This window comes from Suncus etruscus, chromosome 17, assembly GCF_024139225.1.
Source record: "Suncus etruscus isolate mSunEtr1 chromosome 17, mSunEtr1.pri.cur, whole genome shotgun sequence".
NCBI lineage: Eukaryota > Metazoa > Chordata > Mammalia > Eulipotyphla > Soricidae > Suncus > Suncus etruscus.
Window position 1 is genome coordinate 74,543,911 of NC_064864.1, and position 19,863 is coordinate 74,563,773.

General features: G+C 50.7%; 1 protein-coding gene across 2 annotated transcripts in view; it reads left to right on the top strand.

The window, feature by feature from the left end:
- Positions 1-19,863, top strand: part of DLGAP2 (DLG associated protein 2) — a 116,456-nt gene that overhangs the window by 67,207 nt on the left and 29,386 nt on the right. For both annotated transcript variants that reach the window (XM_049790329.1, XM_049790330.1), the window contains one exon: positions 18,841-18,906. The gene's annotated coding sequence lies outside the window, so the exon portion shown is untranslated. The remainder of the gene's footprint in view (positions 1-18,840; positions 18,907-19,863) is intronic.

Below are 19,863 nucleotides of genomic sequence, written 5' to 3' on the forward strand. Positions count from 1 at the left end.
AGGCCTCTCCAGCCCAATCAGTCCCTGAATATTTGGCAAAGAGAACCAGTGGAAGCAGAGGAGGCCGAGGGAATGGTCGGAGCTTGTGTGGAAGCATATCCTGAACTGAACCAGCTGTCCCACATCAACTCAGGCCAGTTTCTGGCACCTGCCTCCCTGTTTCACCGAGTGTGAGTTCTGCTGCAGTCAGCCACATGTGGTGTGAGTCCACCTCTGACAGTGCTGGGCATATTGTATGTATGCTGGGCATACTCCTCTCTGCACTGCTGCTGGCTCAGCCAACCAGCTCATAGTGATTTTGGACAAAGGGAAAGCAGGTCCACCGTTCGTGGGGAATGAATGACATCACACAGTGACCCCTTTCTTGCCCACGTGCAGAAAATTACATTCCCCGTGTGTGTACTACCGAGGACCTTCTATATCCCCAGCACCTCAGGAGCAGCCTGGCCTCTTTGAAGGAAGATCTAACATACATGGGGAGTTGGACATGCATAGTTGTCAGAATGCAGAGGTGAGTAGCTTTGACGGTCGGGCTGCTTGCTGAAACCTCAAATACCAAGCAGAGCGCACTTGTGCACAGCCCTGAGAGCAGCATAGGCCTTTGGTTGCCACTCTGCCTGCTGGATCATGACAGCCTATGTGGTGGCGTGCTCTGAGACGTGCCTGTCCTGGGCTCTATGCCCTCCTGATCCCCACCATATGGCATGTAGGTTCTGACACACACCGGAGCAATGTTGCTGCCAGGACTTGAGGACGTTGCAGCGGGGACACAGGCCAGCACCTGTGTTAGGGAGCTGCTGCAGGAATATTGACAGTGACATGGGGATTCTGCAGAGATGGGACGGGGGTTTGCTCTTGCTTTGTTTGCTTTTTCTTTTTTTCTTTTTGGTCTTTTGGGTGTTTTGATTTTCCTGCTTCTGGCACTCAGGGGCATCTCTGTCAAAGCAATAATTGGACATGCATAGTCTTCATCAACTGCATTCTACAAAACATTAGCTCTAGAAAGTCAAGAAGCAGACATCTATAATCTTCAACAGCTAAAAAAAAATTGTCCCCAGAAGGGGATTACAGAGTTGCCACATTACAATCGTGAAATGTCCAGTTTTCAAAATGAAAAATCGAAAGGCAGTAGAACAAAAAAGTGTGATTCATTCAGAGCCGAAAGTAGACATAAAGGGCCCTCCCTAGGCATGTCCAGCCAGCAGACTTCTGAGGCAGATTTTAGGAGCAGTTGCCCTAATTATTCCCAAAGAAAGTAAGGAAAATGTGGAAATAATTTGTGAAGAAAATCAGAGTTTCAAAAGGAAAATGGTTGTAGGCTTCCCTCCTGCAGGTCCTGCTGCCACAGGTGAAAACTTCAATGGAGGAGGCTGGAAGCGTATTGGAAGGGTTGAGAAGGAGGACGATGAGAGAATGAAGTGAGCCCAGGTCTCAGAGCCTTTGAGCACTGCAGCAGGGGACAGCAACCCAGAAGGACACACAGACTGGGAGAGCCTGCAGGCTAACACCAACTGAGCACAGAGAAGACCTGAATCCACAACTCTCAAGTAGGACAAATATAGAAAGAACCAGAGAAATACATCCTAGTTATATAGGATACATTAGCAGGTAAGTCAAGCTTAGAGGGACTGGAGGGATAGTGCAGTTGGTCTGTGTCAGCTGATCAAGATGAGAGCATCACTGGTAACGGCCACCGAGCATGGAGCTGGGTGAGGAGTGTGGTGGTGGTGGGGGCGGAGACAGAGACAGAGAGGAGGCCTGAGTCACCGAATCTGAAATGGAAGTATCATTATGGATGATACAGGGCTCAAAGGGTTCTAAGATACTGTTGTGATCATGCCACAGAAAGGGCATAGGCCAGAAGAAATGGAAAGTTTCATGCAAGATGCAAATTATCAAAACAGAAGAAGATATGGAAAATCTCAATGGCAGGTAGCAGGTTGAAATCAAATCAGTCATTAAAAACCTCTGAGAGTATGGGAGCCAGAGAGATAGCATGGAGGTAATGCGTTTGTTTTGCATGCAGAAGGTCGGTGGTTCGAATCCCGGCATTCCATATGGTCCCCCAAATCTGCCAGGGACGATTTCTGAGTGTAGAGCCAGGAGTAACCCCTAAGCGTTACCAGGTGTGACCCAAAAACAAAAAATAAAACAAAAACCTCTGAGAGGCCGGAGCAGTGGCGCAAACGGTAAGGCCTTGCACATGCCTGCCTAGGACAGACTGTGGTTCGATCCCCCAGCATCCCATATGGTCCCCCAAGCCAGGAACGATTTCTGAGCGCATAGCCAGGAGTAACCCCTGAACGTCACTAGGTGTGGCCCCCAAACAAACAGACAAAAAACCTCTGAGACCTATTCAGGCCCAAATGACTTGATTTTTCAGAACACAGGACATCCATCTCCCTAAAGTGTTCCAGACAGAAGAGAAGGAAAGAAACCTTCCCAGGCACATTTGCTGAGACCAGCATTAGCTCAATACCAAAAACTCTATACTGGTTGCAAGGAAGGAAAATTATAGTTTAACATCCCTTATGAAATAGGTGCAAAATTCCTCAACACAAAGCCAGAGAACCAATGTGAATTGTGTGGTAAATGTCCATATAACTTTCCCTAGTTGAATTTATGCAAGAAATACAAGTCGGCACTGGACTGACACGTGGCCATCTCTTGGAGTCATTGGTTTTTATTCTATTCCGGATAATTATTCTTTGTTTGTACTTGTCTCTCATGGGCTGGAAATACCTCTGGATCGATCCCTTACCCTGCTTGTTCTCCACCCTAGGGTCTATTGATGTATGGCACTTGGACTTGAAGACACACCCCTTGGGTACCCCCACTGTAATGACAGTTGAACCTGGACATGCCCATTGGACACAGCCCCCTGTCATGCCGGGTATAAAAGGATAAACTTGGACCATGGAGAGGGGCCCAGAATAGTGACCCAAGAAGTGCCTACTGGCTTTCTGGGGGCCAGAGATAAAGCATCAATGAGATACTGCCTGCTTTGTATCTATACTTTTTTCTTTCTCTCTTGAACCCCAGCCTCCCCAGGCCTCCCCCAGCCTCCCCTGGCCTGGTGGACTTCCATCTGTCTATCCCATTCTCTCAGAAACCCCTGGGAGGAGGAATAAAAAGTTTACTTGGTTTCTACTTCTCTCTCCTCTCTCAATCCCAGGGCGGGTGTTAACTGCAAATTGGCATCCCTGGGTGGTTATGAGGCCCCATCCAGCAGCCGGGCCCCATGGCCCCCTGCAAACCTCGAAGCACCAGGCCCTGGCAGCTTTGGGCCTCTGTAGTATGCACTCCTGCAGCTCTGGCAGTTTTGAGCCTCTCAGCCTTGCAGCAGCCGAGCCTTAGTCAGACATATAACTTTCTGCAGTAATCTGCAGAAACCTGACAACTTTGCAGCTTATTGCAGTAACTGCAGCCTGGCAGGACCTGCAGAAAATTGTGGTGGTAAATTCTACAAAATTCTCTCCCCAATAAAGACCTCGGGTCTCAGGAAGGAGCTGGTTGCAATTTCTGTTTCCACAGCTAGTCTGTCTCCCTGCTGGTATCTCTTGCAAGTGAGTGGAAGGCTTGTAGTGGAATTTTCCTGAACCCATTTTATTTCCTTCAGTCTGTGTGGATTATTTCCTGTATTGGCATTTGCTTCCAGACCCATGCTCCCCAGTCCCTCCCCAATCTCACTTTAGCCATCCTGGTTTGACCTCTGGGATCACATACAGTCATCTAAGCACTGCCAGGTGGTACCCCCGAGCAGAACCTGGAATAAGCCCTCAGCACCACCAGCTATGGCCCACACCCATATCTCCCCACAAAATAAGAAAAGGAAATACAAGTCAGTTATAGCTAATAAAATCAGAAACACTGGGTTACGAAAAGGTGATTAAACCGAAGAAATAATCACCACATTCAGAGAGGGACTAAGCCTCCAACCGACCCAGCCGATGCTGAAGAGGCTGATGAAATCTTCCAACGCACACCACCAGAACTTGCTGAAACCTGAGAACTGAAAGTTCCTTTCTCAGCATGATCCAGGGCATTTGGGAAGGACCCTCAGTGGAAACATCCACATTCACCCAGAGGCAGATCATTTCTCCAAGAAAACGCAGTCAGACACAGGGTGACCACTCATGGGCACATGAGGAGGAGATGTAGACCAGGACTGGACTTGGGGCCTCTGTCCCTCCCTTCAGCACAGGCTGGCCCATGTGCCAAACTCAGCACCTCACTTCCTAAGGTATTCCAGCTCAGCAGGGGAACCTCAGTGGGGGCAGCATCCCGCGCTCCAACATCACCCAGTGGTCATCAACCACACCTTCTGAAATGCCGCATTCCCCAAAATCAGGGGTTTCAAACTCAGTTTACCTGGGGGACACAGGAGGCAAAGACAGGGTGATCCTTGAGTGCAAAGTCAGTAGTAAGCCTTGAACATTGGGTGGTGTGACCGAAACAACTAAAACAAAACAAAACAAAAAAGAAGATTCCTCTAGGGAAGGGCCATAAAATGTTGTACAGAGGGCCACAAACGGTCCATGGGCCGAGAGTTTGAGACCCCTGTGGCCAAAATGAAGGACTCTGGGGTTGAAAACCTGGATACGGATCTTACAAGGCTCACCAAAACTCGCTCTGAAGCCTTGAGTGTTGAATGAAACCTCAGCCCCATGGAGCTGACGTGGCAGAACACAGAGGAGTTGTTGGAGCTGGCAGTGACTTCAGATCTGAACAGGCCCAAAAGAAGAGTCATTAATTGGACTTCATTAACATGGGAGAGAAACTTGAGATATAAAAACACGCTTAACAAAAAGTCCCTGCAAAACAGCCTTAGTCAAGACCTAGGTGGATCATAAATCCTGGGATTTGGATGAAATCCTCTGGGGAAGACCAAAAATGCCCCACACATGTCTCCTTTCTCCCCCAGGCCAGTGGCCCCTGGACCAGTTGGCACTCGGGAGTCCATCCTGGAAGCTTGCCTGTTTTAGCCTCTGGCCTGCAAAACAGAGACTTGACCACAGACAGAGATTTCTTTTTCGTTTTGGGGAGACATAGTGTTTGGGCCATCTGGCGATGTTCAGGGGATACTCCTGGCTCTGTGCTCATGAGCCACTCTTGGTGATGCGCAGGGGACCATAGAGTGCTGGGGTTGAACCGGGGTCAGCTGTGTGCAAGGCAAATGCCTTACCCCAACCCTTGGCCAGTCTGCAGTTGCATCTCAGTCAGACCATGAGAGAAAATGCAGAGCAGAGCTCTTTGTGGAGGCTGGAGACAAGCTCATCTGAGGTGGCTGCTGTTCATCTGCTGCAGGACTGGCCAGATGTGCTCTGTGTGGCTCCCTGGGAATGAGCCACGATCCCACCCAGACTTTGTCCCTCATGGATTTGCTCACCTAAGATGAGAAGAAATGAACCATTTGTCTGAGAATAAATATGTCACAAAGGGACCTGCACAGCAGGAACTGTCTTACAGGAACAAATGTCTGCTCTGGAACTTGTTAGAGCACAAGCTTCCAAGGAACCTGGGACTGCAGGGTGAGGAGGAGCGGAGCTGCCATGCTACTTGGCAGGGGCACAGTGAAGACCAGAGAGCCTAGACACTGTTCCCACACTGGGTCCTGCCACAGCACTGGGGTCACCGTGTGAACTGGCCTGTGCACACGGAAGAACAGAGCGGAAGCTGAACCTCAACCAGGGACCCGCAGCTCTGCTCCCCAGAGGGTCCTTGACCCTCCTACTTGCACAAGTGCGTCTCGTCAGCTCAAATGGGGATGCATCTGGCCAGGACAAACCAAGACATTGTTCGGCATGTGCAGAGTGGAAACGTGCCCCTTCCACCATTCAGCTTCTCTTTGCTTCCTGCCATGAACCCACACTCCGTCCACTTCACAGTCCCTGGTTCCTCCATGGTATCTCCAACATTCCTGCACACCTGTATGGGAATGTGTCTGGCACATGCATCCAGCAGAAAGTATACAAAGGGTACTTCTCTGAGGTCAGCTCAGTTCCAGTGACCAGAGCGGCCCTTCAGAACTCTGGTGTCAGTTTAGCACAAGGCCAAGTCCCCACATGTCTGCACCAGCCAGCTGACCGAGATGATGCAGGCCAGCAGCTAGGGATAGTCTGGCTCTCTGAGCATGCATGAGTGACGAGCAGCAGGGCTGACCTGGCTATCTGGAGTAACCACAGCAGGGATGACCTGGCTGCCTCCTTGCGTTCCAAACACTGAGCCCAGACACCTGACAGTCTACACGGCACCCTAGAGGGTTTTGAGTGAGTTATGAATATCAGCTTCCCTATCACCCCCTGGCACCTGCCTGATTCCTTTTGTTTCTTTGTTTTGGGTCACACCCGGCAGCGCTCAGGGATTACTCCTGGCTCTATGCTCAGAAATCACTCCTGGCAGGCTCAGGGGACCATATGGGATGCCGGGATTCGAACCACCTTCCTTCTACATGCAAGGCAACTGCCCTACCTCCATGCTATCTCTCTGGCCACCTGCCTGATTCCTGATTTCCCTTTAGGTCTAACCCTGGCTTTATGGGAAGGTTTCCTCAAAAATCCTGCTGAACAGAGAGAAAGGCCATGTGTCCGCAGACTCTGTGCTCAGGGTCTGGTCTCAATGTCTCAGTGACACTCAGTGACACTCAGCACAGACAACCTCATCCTTGCTCCAGCCATAGGTCTGTCTTCCCCACTGGGCTGTGTTTCAGGGTGTCCTGAAACACCCTGCAGAGCCTCCCACTGGCCCCTCAGAACCTCTAGGCATGTCCCTGAAGGAGCTGTCCCTGGCCCAGCACCTGAATGGCTGGCCTGTCTCCACCTCTCCCCTAGCATTTGCAGAGTCCTTTGTCCACTTGCCCAAGTCCTTTGTCCTCCTGCCCAAGTCCTTGAGGGCTGTGTTCATGCACAGGACCTGCTCCTCAGCATGGGGTCCACCCTGGGGTGGGGAGACCCCCTTACTCTTGGTCCATACCCTGCTAGGAACAGGCAGGCTGGCCTCAGCGGGGCTGAGCTAGCCAGGCTCCTCAGTGCTGTCCAGGTGGAGCCAGTGCTGCTTCCGTCTTACCCATCCATGCACCATGCAGGGAGCTCTATGCTGGCTCTGAGCAGGCGAGAAGCAGTGTTTGTCCTTGACAGAAAGTGGGAAGGTTGAAGGACTGTCCAGGGGCCACCCAGCAGCTGGCCCTGGGTGCCTTTTCTGTCTTGGCTTTGTTCAGACAATCAGCAGGAGGTGAGGCATGAGCACTGGTGGATGCAGATGTGAGGTGACAGTTTCAGTGGGATGGGCTAAGCCAGCGTTGCCTGCCAATGAGGGCGGCATTATAGTGAGTGGCCATGAATTCACTTGGGCTGAATTCCCGCCCTCTATGTCATCTGTGAGCTATGGTCCCTCTGGGTGCACTTTAGGTTGTTTTAAGTGGGGGGCAGAAACTGCCCTTATTATACAGAAAAGAATTCTGGAACTGAAGAGACAGACAGACATGCAGACAGACACATACAGAGACAGACAGGCAGACAGAAGGAGGTAGAGAGAGGAGAGAAAGAGAGAGAGGGAGAGAGGAGAGAGCACAGAAGAGAAGGCACTTGCCTTGCTGGCAGCTGACCTGGGTTCCCCCAATCCTGCCAGGAGTTATCCTGAGCACTGCCAGGTGTGGCCCTAAAACCAGAAGGAAAAACCCAAAGTCATCAAACTGTAGGTGTGGGCCAGGGGGTTCTGAGGGTGGTCCCAGGTGCTATGTGTTGGGCCAAGAGGGTGCATGTGCCCCTTCTTCACACCAGCATGTCCTGGGCGGCCACGCCAGGCCCCACACTGGTGGAGGAAATGGGGCGGCCACCAGAGCAGGAGCCTGGCTGGAGGTTGTCCAACTAGGCACTGTTGCTGCTTCTGCCTTCATCTACACTCGCAGAGTCTGCAGCCCCTGTGGCAGGACAGAGGCTCCACCTCTGAGGTGCATCTTTGTGTCCACTGGACGCCCGTGCCCGCCTTCACTTCCTGTGAAAGTAGTCCCTGTGCAATTAGCTTCTTTCCACAAGGATGATTCCTCTCTGCCAGGCAAATGTGAGTCACTGCAGGGCTGCACCTGGTCCCATCGCATCCCAAGAAACCCCACAACAATACACAGCAGCTCCTGAACCCCGGCAAAATACACAATGGCCCCACTGAACCCCAACAAAATATACAGCAACCCAACAGGAATGCACAGCAGTCTCCTGAACCCCAGAAAAAATACACAGCAGCCCTGCTGAACCTCAACATTATACAGGAGCCACTAATGAACCCCAATAAAATACATAGCAGTATCTATTGAATCCCAATAAAAGTATACAGCAGTCTCAACTGAATCCCAACATCACACAGCAGCCCCTGAGCCCCAACAAAACGCCCAGTACCCCCCCCCCCCCGCTAAATCCCATCATACAGCAAGCCCTGGGTTACCTCAACCTCCCTGCAGAGGCTGGGAAGTCTTCCGAGGGGCTCAGAGATCCTCCTCCCAAGGCCCAGGAGCACTTCAGCAGAGTCCAGGTGGGGGACTCTGTTAGGAACCAGATTTTCCAGCTTGCTCTACTGCACCTCTGCCCACACCTGTCCCTTTTTGTTTTGTTTTGTTTTTTTTGTTTTTGTTTTTGGGCCACACCCGGCAGTGCTCAGGGTTTACTCCTGGCTGTCTGCTCAGAAATAGCTCCTGGCAGGCACAGGGGATTATATGGGACACCGGGATTCGAACCAACCACCTTTGGTCCTGGATCGGCTGCTTGCAAGGCAAACGCCGCTGTGCTATCTCTCCAGGCCCCACACCTTTCCCTTCTGCCCACATCCACCTGGTGGGGTGAAAGACAAGAACTACAGGGACAACACTGAATTTTATTTATTTTTAAGTACTTTAATTACTGTAAAATACAGCTAATGATTTCATTTCAGTCATACAATGTCCAACACCCTTCATCAGGCAACAGAACTTTTAAGTATAAACAACTCATAATTTAGCGGTTCCTTTGCATAAAATAATCATTTTGATGTTGGCATCTTTTTCTAACTTTGGCCAAAATTGTTTATTTCTTCCTGCCCTCAGCCACTGGTCAGGTCAGGGCTTCAGGATCTGGAGCTCCTGGCTCTGTAGACCCTGCGTCCTGACTTCATGCAGACCCCATGTCCCCAGATACATGCAGATTCCATTTCCTGGCGCTGTGCAGACTCCAGGCAGACCCCTGCCTTGGCTCACTATCCCTTCTGTCTGGCCTGTGTCTGGTTCCTGTCACTCACCCTGTGAGGAGTCATTGCTCATATCAGAACAAGAGCTATTAGAGACTCTTCTTCTTGATCTTGAGCCGCTTCATGACAGTCTCTCCATCCATTAGTGTGTTTCTCTTTGCTAGACAACCATCAGTTCCATTGTTCTAATCCTAAGGCTACACCAAAGTGATACTGGATGCCTTTGTCTCATACCTTAAAATGATACGATTTAACGTTAGGTTAGGTTTCAAAAGGATTCAAACCATGGAGGGATGTAGGTAAGCAGAGAGGATTCTTACGCCCTCCCCAGCAAACATTTGGATATTGTCTGCACAGTGTTGAGTTTTGTCCCTTATTGCTACCATTCCACTTCATGTTCCCAAGTAACTTTTCCTGTTTGTGAATCTCTGCACACAAGGCTGAATGATCCAGGTCACATAGCTGGGACGTGGGACAGGGTCAAACTGGAGTTTGACAGGGCGCAGAAATAGTACAACAGGGAAGGCACTTACTTGACTACATGCTTCTTACACGGGTTCAATTACTGACACACCATACGGTGCCCCAAGCCCCATGAGGAGCAATCCCTGACCCTGACCCTGAGCACAGAGCCAGGAGTGAGCTCTGTGAATTGCAGAGTATGGCCCCAAAACAACAAACAAACAAAATTGATGTTGATATTTTTAGATTGCTTTAGTGGAGCTGTGACTAGAGTGTTAACCATCATGGAGATTCAGTGGTCCTGGAGAGAGAGGGTGGGTTGGGGGTATGAACTGCTCATGATGAACCAGCATCTGGGAAGGGTCACAGACCTGACAGCAAACTGGCCCCATGATTGAAGCCAGGAGTAGAGCTGACCTGGGACAGCAGCCAGAGCGCCTACCAGTGAGTGACTCTCCAAGGGCCTTTGCATCCAGCCTGGTGCTTTCCGGGTAGGGCTGGAAGGGTTCCCTGAGATTAGCCCCAGTCCCTGAACCACTGGTGAGACCCTCCTAGAACACAGGGCAGGACAGCAGTGCCCCATGGAAGCCCCATGTACTGCACTGTGCTAAGCACAGACTCTGCATTCAGGAGAAGACAGTTTAGAAGGAGAGACAGTGAGACCACATCACTAAAGGGGGCACAAAAGGTTGCCCTGTGGATGCAGCTCATGGTGCTCAAGGTAAAAGTGAGACAGTCTAGCTCTGGGGAACATAGGAAGGCCCTGGGCTCCAATCGCACAGTAGAGCCGGCCAGTAGGACTGGATGTTGCAGGCAGCATCTTCTTTCTTTGTGGGATAACCTTTCTCAGCATCATTGTCTCTGCATGGGAAAACAGCCCTTCCCCTTTCCGCAGTGTCTCCAAGAGCCAGACAGACATAATGGAATTTACCTTCTAACCTAGTTAGTGCCACCGTGGATCTCATCCCCCCCATAACATGGATGACAAAGTTCTGCATCCCAGAGGGTGGGGTGCTGTGTGGATGCATGATACATTCCAAACAAGACCCAAAAATTAAATGGGGCACAATTGTCTGCCTCCTCCTCTGGGTCCCTCTCACATTGCAGCTCAAGGAGTCCCTGGAGAAGAGCCTTGTTTAATCAGTGCTGTGGCCCTGCATCTCCAGCTGAACCCCCGCTCAGGCCCGTAAGGCCGGAGGGTTCTGGGGTGGAAGCCCTGCCCTGTCATTGGGGTCCACATGAAGACAGTGAGCGCAGAGCACAGAAAATTAGCTGTCATAGGCAATTCTCATAGAATATGCAATTGCTTATTAGCAAAATGTGTTTGGAATAATAACTGGCTCACAGGCATTTTCTTACTCCAAAACTGCAAGGCACCGGGCTAGAATTATTCTCTCTCCTTTTTTAATCTTAAAAACCCTCTCATTAGACAGTTCTCTTTGATTCTGGTCGCCATAGAAACCCAGATATTCAGATGCATTTAGATATTTTTGTCTTGGAACTTGGACATGTGCAGAGACAAAAAAAGCCAGATGCGACTGTGGTGTGGATGGAGGGATGGTGAGAGTAGCCTGGAAGGGACACCCATCAGGGTCAGGGAGGCGGTACGAGGGTCTGCATTGGAATCTTCTGCTGTTCTGATCCTCACACAGAGCTCTGATGGGGGCACCCCATAAAAGTTCCCGCCAGAGGGGAACATTTGCACATCAGGGAGGACATTTGCCTTGCACGTGACTGGCCCAGGCTTATGGGTAGACCCTGGCATCATGTATGGTCTCCTGAAACTGCTAGGAGCACAGGGCCAGGAGTAACCCCAGAGGTACAGGGTGTGGCACTCCCCCCAAAAAAAGTTCCTGCCAGAATGACTCAGCTTTTCTCTCTCTCTGAGTGGTGTTCTCTGGGATCCCAGCCTCCTGTTTGTTCTGGGTGACCAGGAGCCTTGCCTGCCCACACCTGGCCAAAATCCTCAAGAGGAAAGCAGAAACTCTTTCAAGTCTCCAGATCCTAACTACAGGGAGAAACTGTCCAGGAGCTGTCCAGGTTCTGTAAAAGTGGGACCCAACCCAGTGGAAAGGAGGAAAATTGGTAGGTGCTGTCCAGAAGTGTGGTGCTGAAAGAAACTGAGGGGGCCAATTTGCTCTTGGTCCCGGAGCTGTCCGATGAGGCGGTGTTGAGAGTGGGCACCAGACAGGAGGTTGCCCGGTGGGAGCTGTCCTGGAGGGTGGTGCTGAAAGTGGAGCCAGCCTACTCTTGTTCCTGGAACTGTCCGTTGAGTCAATGCTGATGGAAGTGGGCACCAACCCTTAAATCTAGGCATAGTGTATAGCTAGCACAAGTCACTGAATCCTTGGCTTTCAGGCCAAAGAGGAGGGTCCAGAACACTGTCTCTGTGCAGACAGTGGGTTCCCAACACCATCTGGGGAGCTGTATCCCACTTCCTTAGCCAGTTGGTTAGTCAGAGCCTGCATCTTGCAGATTAGTTTCAGTGGTCTAAAAGCAGTTGATTGGACAGGGCTTCTCAGAGCTGCATAGCATCCGACAGGCAGAGGGCTGGCTCTTAGCTCAGGGCTACAATCAACTCTACAGGTGGACAGAGGTGCTGCCCAGACACGCTCTGGCACCTGTCCTGAGGCTCCAACTGTAGGGACCAGCCTGGGAAGGGGATGTCGGCAGAGGGATAGGATGAATTTAGGGCAAGTCCTGCCCAAACACATGTGGCTGTGAAGGGCATAATAAAGGCTGGACAAACACTTCTGAGCCCCCTCCAAGGTTGAGGCCCTTTTTCCTGTTGCTCTGCTGGGCCAAATGAACATCTTTGACCTTCAATTCTGCCTCTCCTCCCCTTCAAGGAAACAGCCCTCTTCCTGCTTTCATGGTCAGTTTCTCAGGGAAGCACATTCTGCCAGCTCCACCTCACAACACCCCATGTATTGCACTTCCCAGCTCTCGGGATCCCCCTGCACCCTGGCAGACCCTGCGTGCCTTGAGGCTGGTGACTGAGCACAGTTCCTGCCATGCAGTGCAGTTAAGGGCCATGGTGCTCACCCACCCAGTGTCACCTCCTGTTTTCTTGTTTGAGGGCCTGCTTGTAAAATAAAAATATATAGTTTATGTGTCGCGTGAGACTGCCCTAGGCACCGTGTTTATAACCCCTTTAGTGGTCCTCAAACTATGGCCCACGGGCCACATATTGTATTTGTATCTGTTTTGTTTCTTCATTACAAAAATAAGATCTATGCAGTGTGCATAAGAATTCGTTCCTAAGTTTCGTTTTTACTAGAGTCAGACCCTCCAATGGTCTGAGGGACAGTGAACTGGCCCCCTGTTTAAAAAGTTGGAGGACCCCTGCCTTAGGCCAGTGGGTCTGATGAAGTAGGGTAGTGGCGGAGAAATAATACAATACACCAAGCAGTCAGAAAATTATTCATCGGAGTCTGTTCACTTGATTCCTCATGGCTTTCCTCTGCCATGTGCAGCCTCTATGCCACGCTCATTCTCTCCTTCCCTGAGCTGCCTATCCTCCATGTTCTTCATTTCCTCATGCCCAAAGCCAGCACTCTTGATTATCCAGAACAAAATCCACCAGGGTAGGGAAGGCCCTGTAATCTAGTGGACATACCAAAAGAAGAGGCTAGGGAAACAGGAAGTTGGGGGAAGGGTTGTGCCTGTTGAACTATATATTTTCCTTTTTCTGTGGATGATACACCTAGCAGCACTCAGGGATTACTCCTGGATCTGCACTCAGGACTCACTCCTAGCAGGCTTAGGGGACCATATGGGACGCCAATGATGAAACCTGGGTCAGCTATGTGCAAGGCAAATGCCTTCCATGCTGTGCTATTGCTCCAGCCCTTTTGTTGCATTTTCTTAGCAGTTTCTATGGGGGTAAAGAGTCTGGGGCCATTTTACATTCTACTTGGCAATGAATTCTTGAAAGCCTTTGCTCCAAAAGCAGCAAGTTCTGCATTCATAATTGACTAAGAGGCTTTTCTGGGTGAGCATTGAATGGCCCTAACACATATGTCTCAGTCATGGATGATTTCAGAGTTCCACAGCTTCTCGTGTTCATGAGCCTTTTCATCAGTCCCACAGGGCCCTAGCGTTATGTGGGGTCTCTAGCAATCTCACATCCATTCAGAATTGACTTCAGTGTATCTTTTGTTGCTGTTACATAAGAGCCTTTTGGGATACTGACATTGAAGTTTTGAAAAGCAATCAATTTACTAGAAACTCACTTTAAAAATTTTACAATCACCAGGACTAGAATGATAGTACAGCAGCACACAGCTGACTCGGATTTGATTCCCAGCATCCCGTAAGGTCCCCTGAGCACCTTCGGAGTAATTCCTGAGTGAAGGGCCAGGAGTAAGCCTTGAGCATTCCCTAGAATCCCCCAAAGATTCTACAATCATATGTATCACTTTTTCTACCGAAAACTGAGCTACTAAAGAAATGTAGGCCACATTCATTAAGAACTTTTTTTTGTTTGTTTTTGGGCCATACCTGGTGATGCTCAGGGGTTACTCCCAGCTATGTGCTCAGAAATCTCTCCTGGCTTGGGGACCATATGGAACGCTGGGGATCAAACTAAGGTCCTTCCTGAGTCAGTTGCGTGCAAGGCAAACACCCTACCACTGTGCTATCGCTCCGCCTATTTATTAAGATCTTAAAGTGAGACAGATCGTTGACAAATTGTCTAGTGCACTCATGTGCTTACTGGTAGGCAAATATCTCTGTGACTGAACATTAGCACTCTGTGCATTGATAAAATAGTTTTTCAAGAAGTAATTCAGCCAAGCTAGTGAGCCAGTTCTATGGCCAGACCAGAGTCCAAGGACCTGTGTCTGTGTCTGTCTGTGTGCTACACAGGCCCCTCTGCACACAGGCCGGCCCCTTGGAAGTCTTTGTTCTCTGGGCCTGAACGACTGAACAGGAGGCATGTCCTGGAGGAAACAACCATCTTCAGGGGCCTCCTGCTACTGCAGCTGGAAGATGTCAGATGCTCTGTGTTTTCTCCTTCGCCATCTGATTTACATAATCTCACACCGCCCGAAACGATCCTGGTCTATCGTGAGCCTAGTCACAAATGTAGTGAGGGTCACGGAAGTAGAGGGAGGGCCTTAGTCCACTGTTCCGAAGTGGGGCTCAGGCTTGGTGGAGGTGGCCATGAGGACAGGCGTGGCGAGAACCATCTCCCAGATCCCATCCCTGAGAAACAGGTGTGTCCCTCGTTAACAGCTAAGAGACCGTGTCAGTTCTTTGCTCTACTAGGTAGGGGCCCACTTTGTGACTTCGCCAGCATCAGGGAGACACTCCTGATTATCAGGAAGGCACAGCCTTCTCCACACACTTTATTTCTCTTCTCCAAAGGAGTTGCCTCATTGTTCTAGACTAGAGGGCTGGTTGGCTTTGACTTTGCCCTCTCCCGTGTTCATGCATTTAGACAGTTAGTGGGAGGTGCGGGGAGGTGAGGCTTAGAAAGATCATGAAACCCTGGTCACTTTTGCAAAACCCATGTCATTGGTTTTGTATCCATCGACCACAGAATATTTTGGAATGCCTACCTGGGCAGCCTTGAGGGCTCATGTCTGAGGGGATGTCCCAGGCTGAGGGATTCTCTATCCTCACACTTGGGAAACATGCATCTCCTGAGAGCATGTCCTTCTCCATGGGACAATGCCTCAGAAAAGCATTGTGGCCCCAGCATGCAGCAATGTCCCTGCAGGAATCTTAGACCTTATTGGCTGCCAAGGCCTTTTCAGACCTTTTTTGCTTCTTGATAGGGAGAAATGCTGAAAAGACCCATAGCCTGTCTGGAGAGTGTGGGATGGAGGTGGTGAATGGGGTCACTTCCCAGGATAGCTAGGAGAGCCTTGAGTGTCTCAGGCCACCCAAACCAGTTCCTAAATTCTGGTGTAGCAAGTCAGCCCCTGAAGAGGTTGACTGATGGTGGGATGGAGGATGAGGCCTTTTTCTTCCAGCTCTGAGCACGCGTCTGCCACCCTGTCTAGCCCACAGTTCTGAGGTGAAACGGTGGGTAAACAGCTCACAGACAGTCAGGCTCGTTGAAATATTCGCTTTATTCGGAGGACAAAACTGAAGTCCAAAGACTCAGCTTCAGTTCCAGCCAAAAAGCCCTGGCCTTCCAGACTCTTGTTTTTATCCACCAGAATCAGGTACCACCCAATGGTGGGATCAGATATCACCCAATGGTGGAAGCAGAATCAGGTACCACCCTAGGGTGGGGGCAGAATGCCAGGTCACACCCTAGGGTAGGGCACAATCACCAATCAGTTTAGGGTGAGTAACATAGTAATCCCCTAAAATATTTACATACACAACACTGGGAGTCTCTCTGGCTCCAGTAGCTTTCCCAGAAAGATGGAATCGCAGGTTTTAGAATCCAGCCTGGGCCAAGGGTGCCTTATGTATGAGGCTGGGGCCCATCCCGGCCTCAGAAAGGCCCCTCAGTATTGTTGGTGTGAAGAGATCCAACAGTCAGGTTTTACTCCTTACACTGACTCTCTTCCTGCCACTTCCGAGGACAGTGCTTCCAGGACATGTACACCAGGTTCCTGTGCATGTCTCACAGGCCGAGAGAGAGTGGGTGGAGAGAGAGAAGAACTATCACTGGATGACAGCTGACAGCTCTCAAGGGAGAAGCTTAGGTAGAGGGTAGGTGAGAGCAGAGAGAGGGAACAGGCTGGCCAGTGATGGACAGGTAGTGGAAAGGTGGCAGCAAGACAGGAGGCATGGACAGTCCTCGGATGAGTCTGCGTGTGGTTCTTGGATTTTTATTCAGCTCATATATTAGACCGTAGATGTATTTCTCCAGTTCACGCCAATGACAGCCATCATTTATTGAGTCAGAGAACCTGATGTGGGTGAAGGGAGTTTTCTTTCCTGGGTTTCCTATACATGATCAGAGTCAGACCTGGAAGACTCCTGGTGGGTTTCAGCCAAATAGGTTGGCAGTGCAGGCAACCTGGATGGGGTCAGTGGACACCCAAGGTGGAGTCAGTAGGCACCCAGGCTGAGGGGCCACTCAGTTTCTGTGGCCTCAGGGCCACCTGGCAGTGATGGACACCAGTGCAATGTGGGAGTTGAGCTCAACCCAGCTGCCACAAGATCATGTTCCAGCCTTGTCTCTGGCCCCAGTAATGTCTCTGTCTCCCTGTGAACCTGCCCAAAGTGACTGTCTGCCCACACTGGCACCTGCATATGAAGCTGTGTGTTCTGAGGGTGCCGAGGCCCAAGGGGAATAAGCGGAAGCCTGGCCCTTCCTTCCCTGCAGACCTTAACATTTTCTCAGTGTGAAGCGGCCTTGGCCTCAGGAGACTGGTGAGAAAGGAGCTGTTTCCACAGAGCCATTTCCACAGTTCATTTCTAGGGAACTCTTTCCACAGGGCTGTTTCTATGGAGCTGTATCCATGGGCCTGTTTACATGAAGTCGTTTTCATGGGGTTGTTTCATGGGGCTGTTTCCACAGGGTTGTTTTACATCGAGTCATTTCCACGGGGCCATTTCTAGTGGGCTATTTCCATAAGGATGCTTCCACTGGGCCATTTTCACGGAGCCATTTCCATGGGGCCGTTTCCATGGGCTATTCCTGGGGGCAGTTTCCAAAGGCCATTTCCATGGGTCTGTGTCAGACAGGCACCAAGTAATCAGATTTCCCAGAACAGCAGCTCAGCAAACAATCTGTTGCTTGGAAACAAGTGCGGCTAGGAGGGCCTGGAGCTGGACACACTTGGACTGAGCCATGTCCAAGGAGCTGGGACAGTCTCCAGGCCACCCCACCTTGCTCTGTGCCCAGGACTCCCCAGAGACTGTGAGAGAAAGCTCCCGCCCCCGTGAACAACTCCATCTGCAGCGCTTACCGCTCAGGCAGCTCAGCCTCAACATGACTTCCCCAGGAACCCCTCCCCCCGACACGCACACTGAGTGTGTCTGTGCTGGGTGAGGACGAGAACTCAGCCGAGAGGCTGGTCAGCTGTAAGACCTTAGGGCAGGGGGTGTGTGGAGGATCCCACAACACTAGCTCGGACACTTGATATAAGATATTTGGTATTAGAAACCATCAGTGCCACTTGGGAGTGAAGTCGGTGTCATGCAGTCAGCTCCTACTGCTTCAGCTACGCAGGGCTACCACGTGGCTCTTGTGCTCTTTCTTCTCCATCCTAACTCAGGGAAATCCAGAGCTGAGTGTCTCAGGAGGCCCCAGTGTTTACTGCCGGGCTGGACTCCCGGGGCAGGAGACAGCTGAGGGCACCAGGAACTGCATGCAGCCTGGTGTGCAAAACCTGCCTCACCACATCTCTGGGACCCATTTCATGTCTTCTCTGAGCCTCCCTCTGTCCCCTAGGGATATCTGCTGTCTCGGGTGTTGCATTAGACCCCCACAGGGCCTGTGTGCCTGCCCACCTTACCCTCCTACCATTGCCTATGGTCCCTCCTCCAGGAAACTCATATGTTAAATAAAGCTTCTGGGCTGTTTTCTCTGTGAACCAAGGGGAACAGATGAGGCTGGAATGAATACTTGTTGTTTCCGCTCACCCTGATCCATTCTGACCGGCCTCGTGAGGAGCTTTCCTAACACAGGCACGTGGAGACTGTCTCCGTGGCAACCGGATTTAATTAGAACCACACGTTATATTTCAAACAGATGAAAACAGCCGCCTTCGGCTTCCTACTAAACTTGGTGTCCTCGTCAGCTGGCCAGCCGGCTGGCAAGAGAGCCCAGTATGAGTGTACATGTCCATGTGCCCGTGGGATCTGGAGACCCTTAGAACAGGGTGAAAGCACTTCACCGGGGCACATAGCCGATGTCAGGCATGCATCTAGAATAGTGTGAATGGACATGGCACTTGAGATCTCTCTCTCTCTCTCTTTCTCTTTCATACACACACTCAGGACTGGGAGCCAGAATGATCCCATGAAATGAGACTACCCACAGTTTGCAGGGCAGCTAATGAGAAACCCACCCCCCAAGTCCCACCTTCCCAGTGAGTGTGCCCTGAGTTGATTGGATGGGGCAGGTGTCAATCTTCTGAGCTTCAAGTGCTGGTACCAGCACAGTCTTCACAGCCATCGCATGGCTTGTAGGTGTGAGCAGGCATGACTGCCATGTGCCTTCCAAGGACTCCTATATAACTCTGTTTCTTTCAGAGGAAGAGGCCGGGGACCTGACACAGGCTGGCATCAGCTTTCCGGAGCCAACCGAAGATGACCTAGGTACAGTATCAGGAGCCTGGCAGCATGAGGGCAGGGGGAGTGGGCTTGTGTTCACACTTGAACACCCAGGGCCACCTGTCCTCTCTCGCCCCGGGCCACAGCTCGGGGGAGCTACAGGGAGGCCTTTGGGGGTTCAGCTGATCCCACAGTAATGGGCTTGACCCATTACTTGAGATAACAAAAGAGCTGACGGATGTGTGAGCTCCACAGACAGACGCACATGGACACAGAGATACATAGATACACAGCACACATATTTACAGAGTTATACAGACACACATACACAGTAACAGACACACGAACACAGACAGGCACATAGAAACAGAGATCATTGACACACACAACACACACAGTTACATTACGTAGACACACAACACACACAGTTACATTACGTAGACACACAACACACATAGACGCACAGAGTTCCACAGACATACACAGTGACACGGGCACATAGACACACAAAGAGATTCATAAACACACATGACACACAGATACACAGAGACAGAGACACACAGTCTCACACGAAGAGTAGCCTGCTGGTATCTCTCCATGTATGAGTCTCAGGCTGTGTGTTAGCCCCAGAGCAGGGAGTGGTTCATAATACAACTGTATTTACTAAATGTACTAGAAGATCGAGTGGGAGGCTGTGTGGACTATAAAATGGTTATAGCCTGTATAACATACATTTTATATAAATTGTTTTTCTGGGACAGAATTCTATCCGCCGAGCTAACTGCACTCCCGAGTCCCCAGATCTGCTGGGAGGCAGGTCAAGAACACTCCCGAGCCTGTCTCAGTGCCGGCATGTGCTCTCCTGTCTGTTAGCTTTCTGCAGGGATGACATGACTGTTGCCATCGGAACAGAGTGCTTTTAGGAAAGCAGGGGTTCCTAGACTTAGAGGAGCTCTGCTTGGCAATCCCTTGCAGTGAGCACTGCTTGTACAGGGGTGCAAG